Source organism: Podarcis melisellensis (genome assembly GCF_964234715.1).
Source record: "Podarcis melisellensis genome assembly, chromosome: 5".
Lineage (NCBI taxonomy): Eukaryota > Metazoa > Chordata > Lepidosauria > Squamata > Lacertidae > Podarcis > Podarcis melisellensis.
In genome coordinates, this window is record NC_138537.1 from 79,461,190 (window position 1) to 79,474,707 (window position 13,518).

Below are 13,518 nucleotides of genomic sequence, written 5' to 3' on the forward strand. Positions count from 1 at the left end.
ACAAACTTAATTCGTTCTGGAGGTCCATTCTTAACCTGAAACCGTTCTTAACCTGAGGTACCACTTTAGCTAATGCGGCCTCCAGCTGCCGCCGTGCGATTTCTGTTCTCATCCTGAGGTAAAGTTCTTAACCCGAGGTACTACTTCGAGGTTAGCGGAGTCTGTAACCTGAAGTGCTTGTAACCCGAGGTGTTTGTAACCTGAGGTACCACTGTAATAATGTCAGATGTGTGTCCTAAAGTAAAAAGGGGGAGTGGAGCTCATTTGTAGGATATAGTAGGAGAAAGGTTGGAAATAAAGACAGAAAGTGGCTTAATCTCACCAAAGAAATCCGTGATGTGGCTTACATTAGGAATGCAACTGAATTTTGGTTGGTGCAGCTTAGAAACATCTTATGGAGCTACAAATACAGAAACTGACAGCTAAAATAGTTTAGGACTTGGTTTTTGGAGGATGTTCCCTACTAGAAAAGCCTAAAGAAACTCAAGCGACAGTTTACTTGGGGATAAACCCATTGACCCTGAATGGGGCTTACTTCTGAGTAGGCATGTATAGGATTGCACTGTTGGCTTTTAATCCCCAACCCTGCCAAGTCATAGTTTTAGAAGTATACATAAAATGTTTGTGTGTTCCAGTAAATAGCTGTGCAATTACTAATTATGTGATGTCAATGTAGTAATTAAACAGCAAACAGTAAATCCACACATTTGTGGTAGCCCTTGCCTTCCCCTTGCTAAATCCTTCCCAGCCCCAAATACGGCAACTGTCACCAGACCAAAGCAAAGCCCTTCTAGCTTGAAAAAAATGGTTAAAGCAGCAAGAAATTAAGAAATTAAAGTAGGGAGGGAAAGGGTGGTTGACGCTCCTGGTTGGCCAGGATATATAGCAGGCGGGCAGACCTGAGTGAAGCCTGCCTGACTCAGGTCTGCACGCCCAGCCACGCCTCCCAGGCTGCCACAGATTGGCCCAATTTGAAAACAGGTTTGGCAGGAACTCGTGAGCCTCCATGGCAGCTGAGGGGGAGGCGCACAAACAAAGTGAGGTGTCGCATCTGGGCTGATGGAGGAGGCGCTGCATTGGGCAGCAACCACCACTCACTGCAAAGGAAGTATGCAGCCATTTCAGACCCTTCCTTCCAATTTGTTAATATCGAGAACTATCAGTTCTGTATTCAGTATGCCTCCATTCCTTCCCCAAATTGGCCAATACTATTTAATTTAGTGAAAAATGACGGTGTACTATTGGTTGTATATCCATTCCATTTTCTCTAGTATTTGGTGCATAATCTTGAACTGAGAAAATGAAGCAAACAGGAATAATCCAAAACTCATAACAGTTGAAGCACCCCTTCTTTGTGCTCCCTTGTGACAAATCTCAGAAACATCATTGCATTCCAAAACATTGTATTTGTTCACTTCTTAGAAGTTAAGCTAAATATGTTCAGAATTCTAAACCCCTGGTTCTCTACATTCAGCTATTATCCAAGAAGGCACAGCTTAAAATTTTGAATAATTTACATAGGAAGATGAATAAATTCCAAGGAGTTTATAAACTTCCCCCTCAATTTGTCCTCCGCTCTGATTGAAGATGCACCAAACAGTACAATTGTAATTGAATTAAATCTGATCTTGGACAAGTACAGAGATTATGTTCATCAAGCAAATATGCAAATAGTATCTAGCATCCATCACACATTCCTTTTAATTATTAGCAAGGGTCTTTCTCAAGGGTGCTTTATTAATCAAGCATCTGTTGGGTAGCAAATATAGCTTAAGCATCCATCATCCAAGAAGTATCTAGGTGAAACAGAGGACAATTTTATGATCCAGAAAGAGAAATCCAACAGTATTTAGAAATCATGTGGAAACCACCAGTTATGCAGTGAAAGAAAATGATGTCACAACTCTGTGTAAATCAGCTTTGGTTATGTGATGATATTGCTAAGGACGGCTGAAGGCAGTTCAGAGTGAGGGAAGTGCTTCCTGAACTGGCAAATACTGCTGAGCCTTTCGTGTCAATCACTAAAGTCATCTTTTCAATGCTACCAGAAATGTTCTTCCCCACTTTGGCTCTGAATTCTAAAGTTAACTTTGACATCTCTGTATCTCCATTTCATGCCACTCTTCAGCTCCATTTGTCTCAGAAGAGCAGTGGACAATAAGTCAGCAACACGGCCTTGCCAGTCATATATATAAAGTGAGCCTAATTCACTCTGAGATTGTTTAACAAATATGGCAACATCCATGTGCCATTCAAAAGCCCACAGGATCCTGGCACAGATAAGAGGGTTTGACAGCTGCATATTCCCACATTGTAAGAGGTTGGACTGGTCAGAGTTTCCCAAACTTGGGTCTCCAGCTGTTGCTGGACTACAACTCCCATCATCCCTAGCTACAAGACCAGTGGTCAGGGATGGTGGGAATTGTAGTTCAAAAACTGTTGAAGACTCAAGTTTGGGAAACCCTGGACTACATGATCCTCAGGGTCCCCTTCCAACTCTACAATTCTATGATTGGTTGCCCACAGACCTTAGACATCTCAACATTTCAAAGTCCTTTCCTCAGCACAGGTAAGCCAATGTCAAACAGAAGGACCACTGTGACATCAAAGGAGATCCTACATCAAGAAAACACAGCAGACTACCAGCTGTATAACCACAAACACAGCCTGATAGGCACATAACGCAGATGACAGGGCACACAGCTTGGATCTCTCTCCCTCTCTGGCCTCATGTCAAATTCAATCAGAGTTCACAGGGGGCGATGGGAAACTATGGTGAAAAGTCATTTTGCACACAAAGAACGAACTTTGCACAAACAGCCTGTCTTGGGAAGACACAGGGGAACTTGAGCACATTGCTAAAACTTTTCTACTTAGAACTCTGACAGGTATCTTGCCTCAGGACCCAGGACACAACAACCCGAAACCCACTCCACCAACAGGCAACACCAGGACAAAGCACCGTACAGAGGTAAAGAATGAAGGAAGGGGCTTATTCTGTAATGTAGTTAACTGCTGCAATTGGTTTATTTCCCACCTCCTTTGTTACATGCGAATATCATGTTTTGTCTGAACTAGGGATGGAGGAGAAATTTGATTCAGTTTGTATTCAAAGGCAAACCTATCAAATTTGCACTTTCTGGGGAAAAAATATGAGAACTGAAACAGGCATCTTTCAAAATTTGTCCATATTTGAATTTTGAAATGGAGTTCTCCAACCAGTGTTTGCAAAAATACATACAGTACTTAGAAGTATGCATGGAAATAAATATATATTGGTGGAAGTTACATGCAAAAAAAAAAAGCATTATAGGAGAAGCTGCTGGCAAAAATGTGTGCCCGAGTCATAACTGAATACAAAGCTTGTTTAGGAGCAATCCACACTAAACTTGTTGATGGCTTGTTTGTTTTGCTGTTGTTGTTTAAAGCACAACTTGCAGAAATATGGATAAGTGAATTGATGATTGGGAAAATGAGAAACTGAGGGAACCAAAACTTACAGATCCTTTAATCCATAGTCTGCACTATAATGTGAAAGCACACTTTACACCACTCCCAACAGTGTGCAGTAGTGTATGCCACACACAGGTGACGTCTCTGTGGTTCTTTGTCAGCAGTTGCTAGATACCTCATTCCAACTGGTGGTGGACCTTGGGGTCTCAAATTTCAGCAGTGCCCTGTGTGACACCAAAATTCAGTACCCTCCACCTCTCGTCTTCCATTCTACATCATAGTTGTGGCACCCTCTAGGCTCTGTGCCCAGTGCGACCGAACTGAACTGTTCGCCTCTGTTCCAACCTCTGCCACTGCTGGTCAAATAGTTATGAGCATGCAGAATCACAGCCTGGATGCATGCAGCAAAACAATCTGTTACCTAACGCATAGGATTTTGCTACATTCCCCAAATGGGGAGAATGTTCACAGTCAGTTCCCCTTCCCTCTAAGGGAGGCTGAGGTCTGAGAACTGTCAGGGAACTGCCATCTAAAGCGCCGGGGGCGCAAAGGCTCACTGAGGTTGAGAGAGGAGTAGCAGCGGAAGAGGGAACCAGTAGAGGGCGAGCAAGAACTCCAAGGGAAAGTGAGTCGGAGGGATGGCTCAGAGACGCTTCCAGCGAAAACAGTGGGGAGGTCTCAGGACCTCCTATAGGGACACCCACACCTCGCCGGAAACTGTCACGCCGAGAGGCCAGACAACGTGTTTCCGTTAAAGAGCTTTTATGTTGGAAACGATTCCGAAAGCAGCCACTTTCGGATTCTACTAGTGATTGACGCAGCCATGCTGGAGGGGCTCCGTCACAGGCAGAGGTTTGAAAACCTGATCAAACTCTGAGGGACTTGCATTTTACGCACAAGCAGCTCATCGTCCCATCACAGCAATCCGAAAGTCACCGAAAGCCAGCTTGTGCAGGGAGAAGCATCATGAGCAACCCAGCCGGAACCGGAGGAGCAGGAGCAGCTGGAGGGGGTCCAAGCCTGGAAGAAAGGTACAGGGCGTTGGAGATCCAGTTGGCGCTGCAAACGGCGAGGCTTGAGGAGAGGAGGGCTCAGGATGCAGAAAAGGGAAAGGAGAAAACCACCCCGCTCGCCAGAAAGGTGCCAGGATTGGTGCAGAAATTCGGGGGGGATCCCAGGAACTATCATGCCTTTAGAACAGAGATGCAATACGCTCTAAACTTGCAGTTTGTTTGTTTTTTTTTTATAAAAATTTTTATTAAGATTTTTTACAGATACATATTTAACAAACAGAATAGGTTTCATAACATCCTTTCATTCTATTGCGGACTCCCTCACGTCTCCCGCTTCCACTTTCATCATTAAAAACGAATTTTTCCAAGCAAATTATCATCTTGTTTATGCTCTTAAGTGCAATATTTTGGTTAAACTCCAATAAAAAATTATAATTTAATGGTAGACAGTTATTTCTGCTCTGGCTTCCTTGTTAGGATTCAACCAAATTACAGTACTTTTGTAAATAAATCTTAAATTTCTTCCAGTCTTCTTCAACCCTCTCCTCTCCCAGGTCGCGGATTCTGCCAGTCATCTCAGCCAGTTGCATATAGTCCATCAGCTGCATCTGCCATTCTTCCAGTGTGGGTAGGTCTTGGGTTTTCCAGCTCTTAGCAATAAGTATCCTTGCCGCCGTTGTAGCGTACATAAAAAATGTTCTGTCCTTCTTTAACACGTTCTGGCCGACCATGCCCAGAAGGAAGGCCTCTGGTTTCTTGGTGAAGGTATACTTAAATACCTTTTTTAACTCATTGTATATCATTTCCCAAAAGGCCTTCACTTTAGGGCAGGTCCACCAGAGGTGAAAGAATGTTCCTTCATTTTCCTTACATTTCCAACATTTGTTATCAGACGAATGGTATATTTTAGCCAATTTCACTGGGGTCATGTACCATCTATATATCATTTTCATTACATTTTCCTTCAGAGCATTACATGCTGTGAAGTTCAGCCCGGTGGTCCATAACCTTTCCCAGTCCTCAAACATAATGTTGTGCCCAATATCCTGGGCCCACTTTATCATAGCCGATTTAACCAATTCGTCTTGTGTGTTCCATTTCAGCAGCAAGTTATACATTTTTGAAAGTACCTTGGTCTTAGGTTCTAGCAGTTCTGTCTCCAGTTTCGATTTCTCCACCTGGAATCCTAACTTTTTATCAATCTTAAACACTTCCTTAATCTGAGCATAGTGTAACCAGTCTCGCACTTTATCTTTCATTTTCTCTAAACTCTGCAGTTTCCAATTGTCTCCATCCCTTTCTAGTATTTCCCAATATTTTGGCCAATTGGCCTCCATATTGGGTCTTTTTCGGGCCTTAGCCTCCAAAGGTGACAGCCACCTCGGTGTTTTGTTTTCTAATAAGTCTTTGTATCTTGTCCAGACATTAAATATTGCTTTTCTGACAATATGGTTCTTAAAGACCTTGTTGATCTTAACCTTGTCGTACCATAAATATGCATGCCATCCAAATGCATTGTTAAAACCTTCCAAATCCAGCACATCCGTGTCCTCCAGAAGTAGCCAGTCTTTTAGCCAGCAGAAAGCTGCGGCTTCATAGTACAACTTTAAGTCTGGCAGGGCAAAGCCCCCTCTTTCTTTTGCGTCCGTTAATATCTTAAACTTAATTCTGGGCTTTTTGCCCTGCCAGACAAATTTGGAGATATCTTTCTGCCACTTCCGGAAGCACTCCGTTTTATCTACAATCTGCAATGTCTGAAACAAAAATAACATTTTTGGCAATACATTCATCTTAATAGCAGCTATTCGACCTAACAATGAAAGTTTCAATTTTGACCAGCTATCCAAGTCTCTCTTAATTTCAGACCAACATTTTTCATAATTATCTTTAAACAGACTCAAATTCTTTGCTGTTATGTTTACCCCTAGGTATTTAACTTTCTTAACCACAGTTAACTCTGTCTCTCTCTGAAACCGTTCCGACTCAATATCTGTCAAGTTTTTTCCCAACACCTTGGTTTTTTGCTTATTTAGTTTAAATCCCGCCACCCGACCAAAATCTTGGATTAGTTGTAGTACTCTTTTCGTACTAGATTCTGGCTCTTGTAATGTCAGAACTAAATCATCTGCAAACGCTTTAAGTTTGTATTGTTTCGCTCCGACCTGTATCCCTTCCACCAACCTGTCCCCTCTAATCGTGTTCAAGAGCACCTCCAGGACCGAGATAAATAATAACGGGGAAATCGGACAGCCTTGTCGTGTTCCTTTTTCAATTTTAAACTCTTCTGTAACCACATTGTTAACTATCAGTTTAGCCTTTTGTTCTTTGCAGTTTGATGACTTCCCCGACGAGGAATCGCGAGTGGCTTTTGTGATTGGCCATCTCGAATCCGGGGCGAAGGATTGGGTTAGACCCCTGATGGCAGCGAATAATGAGATCCTAAAGGACACGAGGAAGTTTTTTCGTGCCATGGACCTGATGTTTTCCAGCGATATTGAGCAGGGGGTGGTGCGAAGGCAGTTAATGGCTTGCCAGCAAGGAAGCAGATCTGTCCGTGAGTACTGGACTGAGTTTACTATGCTGATTCATAAATTGGGGTGGGACCTATCGGCGGAGCCCATCCAAATGCTTTTCGAAGAGGGGCTTTCTTCAACCGTCAAAGATGAGCTTTCCCGGGGGCCCAGGGCGGAGTCTATGGATCAGTTAACCAAATCTGCACTGTGCATAGGAGCGCGCCAGGAGGCGAGGGCTTTGGAAAAGCGGGAAGGGAAAGGAGACCGTTGGAGGGAGTTCCGCATTCCAGACATTCCAGAGCCACCTTTCCCACCGGCAGAGCCGATGGAAGTTGGAACAGCGCGGGCGCGCGCAGTTTCAAATCCCAGTGAAGGGCGGAAGAAGGAGGGAAGGAGCGCCAAGAGATGTTATCTCTGCCAACAGCCAGGGCACTTTGCCAGAGTCTGCCCACAAAGAAAGGAATGGCAAGGGATGGCAGGAGCTGTTGGGGGAAAGGAAGAGGAAGGCAAGGAGCAAGTAAAAGCCAACGCCTGGCTGCCACCGTCGGGGCACAGCAGCCAGGCCAAAGAGCAGTGAAAGTGCCCATGCCGGAACCTCCCAGACCCGCTTTAGTGATAGAGGTGTTACTAGAACTGCCAAACGGACACCCACTAAAGATCAAGGCGCTTTTGGATTCAGGCAGCTCCTGTAATTTCATGAGTAAGGAGTTTGCAGCTGAGCACCAGATACAGACCATCCCTTTAAGTAACCCCTTGCAGGTGACTACGATTGACGGCAGAGAGCTGTTGGGGGGAGAAGTTAGCCAACAGACTGTCCCGATGATAATGAGGGTGGCAAGGCACACCGAACAGATAGCGTTTAATGTGGCCATCCTGGGAGGAGCGCCCATCATTTTGGGGATGAGCTGGCTGGCGCTACACGATCCGCTAGTGGGCTGGCATCAGAGGGTGGTCTCCTTTGGGTCAGCGCATTGCCTAGAACACTGCAAGGAGGGGAAGGTTTCGGGAGGAGACAGAGTCACCCTAGCCGGGATGGAAGTAATGGACAAAGGGAAGGTGCCCCCGCAATACGCAGATCTGAGCAACGTATTCAGCGAAAGGGAAGCAGACAAACTGCCACCGCATAGACCCTTTGACTGTCAAATCAACCTACTCCCTGGGGCCCAACTCCCAGTAGGCAAGCTGTACGCCATGTCAGACAGGGAGATGCAGGAGCTGAGGGAGTTCATTGACAAAAACCTGAAGCGAGGTTTCATCAGAGAGTCCCGAGCGGTGGGGGGCAGCCCAGTGTTTTTTGTGGACAAAAAGAACACAGACAAACCGAGACTGGTGTGTGACTTTAGGGCCCTCAATGCAGTGTCGGAGCCCCTGGCTTTCCCTATGCCCCGAATTGATGACATTTTGACCAGAGTAAGGAAGGGAAAGATTTTTACAAAGCTGGACCTGCGGGGGGCGTACAATCTGATACGCATAAGGAAGGGAGATGAATGGAAGACCACCATGTTTACCCCTTTGGGAGCCTTTGAATACCTCGTTATGCCCTTCGGTCTACAAGGGGGCTCCGCGTGTTTTCAAGCTTTTATAAACCACGTTCTGGGACCTTTGCTCTACAAGAATTGTGTGGCCTTTTTAGACGACGTGTTGGTGTATTCGGAAGATGAGGAACAGCATGTGAGGGACGTTCGAGAAGTGTTGGGCAGGCTGCAAGCCAACCAGCTGTGGGTGAAACTGGAGAAGTGCCAGTTTCATACCAAGGAGGTGGAATTCCTGGGGTACCGCTTGTCAGACAAGGGATTGGCCATGGATCCAGGCAAGGTCCAAGCGGTACTGGAATGGAAGACACCGAAGACCAAGAAGGACGTGCAAAGATTCTTGGGGTTTGGGAACTTTTATCGGAAGTTCATCAAGAACTTTGCCCACTTGACGGCGCCCATCACCGACTGCCTCAGCAGCAAGAAGAAATTTGTTTGGACGGTAGAGGCGGATCGAGCCTTTGAAGAACTGAAAAGGGCTTTCGCCTCGGAAGAACAACTTCTGCATGTGGATTTACGAAAACCCATGAGAGTGGAAACCGATGCATCCGACCGGGCGGTAGGGGCGGTCCTTCTTCAACCGGGGAGGAGTGCGTCGGAGTGGAGACCGTGTGCCTTCTTCTCGCGGAAGCTGAATAAATCCGAGAGGAATTACACGGTGTATGACAGGGAACTACTTGCCATTCACGAAGCATTCCGGAGGTGGAGACATTTATTAATTGGGGCACAACACAAGGTGCAAGTGTGCACCGACCACAAGAATTTAGAGTATTGGAGAACAGCTCGAGTGCTCAACCAACGACAAGTGAGATGGGCACAGGAATTCTCCAAATTCAACTTTGAAATTTGTTATGTGCCAGGCCCAGAAAACGTCAGGGCGGACGCGCTCTCACGCAAACCAGAGTATTGGGAAGGGGAGGGGGTGATCGAAGAGAGACATGTCATCCCTGAGGACCGCTGGGTGTGTGGGGCGGCGCTGGTGGGGCAACGAGAACTGGTAGAGGAAACGGAAAATGATGAATATGCCCAGGATAAGCTCAGAGGTCTCAGGGGGGAGGGCGAGAGCCCCGGAGGTTTTGAGGAAAGAAATGGGGCATTGTATTACAAAGGGGCACTGTATATACCCGAAGGTGAATTGAGGGGGAGAGTACTCAAGCAGTTGCATGATAGCCCCACGGCGGGACATTTTGGACAACACAAGACCATGTGGTTGGTTACCAGGGAATTTTGGTGGCCTAAGGTGAGGGAAGATGTAAGGGAGTATGTAAGAGGGTGTGACCAATGTCAGCGAGCCAAAGGGGAAAGAAGGGCGCCGGCAGGGTTATTAGAACCATTACCCACACCAGAACGGCCTTGGGAAGCGATATCAATAGATTTTATGACGGATCTGCCAAAGTCCAAGGGGAAAACAGCCATCATGGTAGTAGTAGACCTGTTAACTAAGATGTGCCACTTTGTAGCATGCTCACATGCAGTCACAGCGGAAGAAACAGCGAAGTTGTTTGTAGAACACATCTTTAGGTTGCACGGGGCTCCCTTGAGGGTGATCTCAGATCGCGGCAAACAATTTACTTCCAGGTTCTGGAGGAAGCTCATGAGCTTGCTGCACGTGGAAGTCAATTTTTCAACTGCCCGGCACCCTGAAACCAACGGGCAGGCGGAAAGAGCAAATGGCATTCTTCAACAATATCTGAGGTGTTATGTCAATGACAGAGAGAACGATTGGGTCGAAAAGTTGGCGTTGGCAGAATTTGCCTACAATAATGCGGAGAATGTGTCCACAGGGATGAGTCCCTTTTTGGCTAATTACGGGTGTCACCCCAGGGCATTTCCAGGGGAAGGAGGGGAGAGATGGAGCGTCCCAGCGGCTGAACATTTTGTAGAAGAGATGGAAGCGATCCATCATCAGCTCCAGCTCAACTTAGAAAGGGCTAAGGCACAATATAAGAAGCAGGCAGACAAGAACAGAAGGGAAGGTGAAACCATAAGGGTGGGGGATCAAGTGTGGTTGTCAACCCAAGGGTTGCCGTTCAAAGGGGGTTGTAAGAAATTGAGGCCCAGAAGATTGGGACCCTTTGAGGTCATTCAGCAGGTCAACCCGGTAGCTTTCAAACTCCGATTACCCAACCACATGAAATTGCACCCAGTGTTCCACAGGTCGTTACTGTCACCATACAGGGGGGGACGTGAAGGGGAGTACGTCAGGGGACCAGCCTTGGAAGAGAGGGAACGCCGCAACCATGTAGCGGAAATCCTCGATTCCAGGTGGAAGGGAAATCAGGTGGAGTATTTGGTGGCGTGGGAAGGGGAACCGGAGTCAGAAAACACCTGGGTGAATGCAGAGGAAGTCAATGACGAGGTTTTAACAGAAACGTTCCACCAAAGGTTCCCGAGGAAACCTCAGCCGATAGCAAGGTTTAGGAGGGAGTATTTCGGCACCACCGATGAGGAAGAGGAAATGGAAGGGTTCGCGGAGTCGGAGTTGGAAGAGGGAGTGGACTCCGATGACGAAGATTACCGAGAGAGTAGGAACAGCAACAAGTGGAGGGAAGTGTTCGCGACGTCGGAAGACGAAGGAGGTTCTTTCAGGGGTTTTACCTCCTCACCGCCAGTAGGGGAGGAGACGGGAGGGGGTGAAGGGGGCCCTGGAGGGGAGGTGGATGTCAGGGAACTGCCATCTAAAGCGCCGGGGGCGCAAAGGCTCACTGAGGTTGAGAGAGGAGTAGCAGCGGAAGAGGGAACCAGTAGAGGGCGAGCAAGAACTCCAAGGGAAAGTGAGTCGGAGGGATGGCTCAGAGACGCTTCCAGCGAAAACAGTGGGGAGGTCTCAGGACCTCCTATAGGGACACCCACACCTCGCCGGAAACTGTCACGCCGAGAGGCCAGACGACGTGTTTCCGTTAAAGAGCTTTTATGTTGGAAACGATTCCGAAAGCAGCCACTTTCGGATTCTACTAGTGATTGACGCAGCCATGCTGGAGGGGCTCCGTCACAGGCAGAGGTTTGAAAACCTGATCAAACTCTGAGGGACTTGCATTTTACGCACAAGCAGCTCATCGTCCCATCACAGAACTGACTAAAGCACTCATATGTCACAGTTCTTCTTCTAATATTTACTACCACTCAGGGTTTAATTTATATGGAAATGCTGCGTAAACTTAAAAAAAAGCAAAAACTATTCAGGGACTATGTGTTCCAGGCTGCTGCTTATTTCATACACTCTATCTGTCCTTGCTCTTCATAGGTTGATTTCTCACAGGTACAGGATCCACCTCATGGCCTATTCTATTCTAGTCAGGAGAGAGACCTCTCCTACTACCAGCAGGAGTGACCAGGATGACCCCAGCTGTTCCTCCATGTAGTTGGTAACCTACTTGGCTCCAGGCCAGCTCCACCATCCTTGCAAGCTTCATGGCCGCTGTGCAACAGTTTAAGAGGTTCCCACCATGGAGATGGACCCATGAGCAACACTGCAACTGTTGCCTATCAAGACATGTGTCCAAGTCACGGGAGGCCTGCCAAGATGATTGGCTGGCAATCTCACCCATGTGATTCCTTTTCAGGAGCCACTCAGTTCCTGGATGTTGACCATTAAAGCACTGGTGTTGTCATGCATTGTTGTTCCTTTGTTGACCAGAAACGCTAGAACAAAACGGGTCTCTAACGCCCAAGTATCATTTGACCTCAAGACAGAACTCTGAGAGGGGCAGGCAAGGAACTTGATGGGCTCAGAAGTCATCACTCCCTCCTTTCTCTGCTTACTCAGGAGTGCAAGAGGTCAGAGGGGTATCGAATTTTGGCGTTGCACAGGGTGCCATTGAAATGTGAGACCCCAAGGTTCTCCACTGCTCCCAGTGAAGCCTAGGGCAAACAGCAAAGAAATACATGAGAGAAGAAGTGGCTTTCCCGTAACATTAGTCCCTGGCAGCAGTGCATGCATGGGCAGAGCCGATCCAACACTCCTGCCAATGTATCTGCATAACTTCAACTTCTCCAACTGATGCCTTGCCCCGTCCCACTCTTGATAAGTGGCAGTCACGCTGCTACTGCTGGGAGGTTAGAATTGTGGCTCTTCCACAGCGGGCAGGCTGCTTCTGCATCAGAACTTTTCGAGCAGAATTTGATGCAGAACTGCCGCCTCAGTTCCAGCTTCCATTTTTTAATAATTCTGCTAGCCAGTCAAGTGATGATCCTCATTTGTACAACACTTTCCAGGGGTGCTCAAATTGTTTCGCACCTTTGTGAGAATGCGTTTGTGACCACAGGGAGGTGTGCATCAGGCACTTCCCAGCTCTCAGTCAACGTAGCCACTATGCTTCTCCAACTCTCGGCACCCTCCCTCTTTCATTTTAGCCTGGCAGCATCCAGGTTTGCGGAATTTGCCTATTTGGATTCTGTAGAAACAATGACACGGCACACATTAAACAGTATCTTTAAAAACGGAAATAAAAATGCTCCCCACTTGAACGACTGCAAATGTATAACTAGCAAATTAACCAGAAAGAAGGGAAATCAATTCATTTAAAGAAAGTTAATTAAAAGGATTCATTCTACTTTGAAACTTCATCATAAGAGCATCACTTGCCTTTCTCTGAACCATCTCCCACCCACTAACGTTATCCATGCCTTTGTGGGTTTTGTTCAGGTTTTCTGCATTGTCTCACATTATCTTCTCCTACTATTACAATCACACTTTGCTTTTCATTACTTAATTGTCAATTATTTGTCTTCACTACTGTTCTATTCTTTTGAAATCTTGTGAAGTGTAGAATAAATGGATTTTTAACGCTGATTAAGTTTGATATTCAAATGAACAAAAAATACTGATTTTTTTAAAGCACAATGCATTCCATATATATATTCAGAACTTAGAGTTATGAATTACAGTTTCTGATCAGAACACACGCAGGGTGTCTCTGTGTGTGTGTGTGTGTGTGTGTGAAGAGCATTCTTTGCTCCGGACCTTAACACAGTGAAATTGATTTTGCTCAGGCTTTCCAATTCATT

The 13,518-nt window shown here is 46.4% G+C and overlaps 2 protein-coding genes across 2 annotated transcripts in view; one reads left to right on the forward strand and one right to left on the reverse strand.

The window, feature by feature from the left end:
* The window catches only part of LOC309371169 (uncharacterized protein), a 238,664-nt gene that overhangs the window by 44,264 nt on the left and 180,882 nt on the right, over positions 1-13,518 (reverse strand). The gene's annotated exons all lie outside the window — the stretch shown is intronic.
* RASGEF1A (RasGEF domain family member 1A) overlaps positions 1-13,518 on the forward strand; it is a 237,947-nt gene that overhangs the window by 5,702 nt on the left and 218,727 nt on the right. The gene's annotated exons all lie outside the window — the stretch shown is intronic.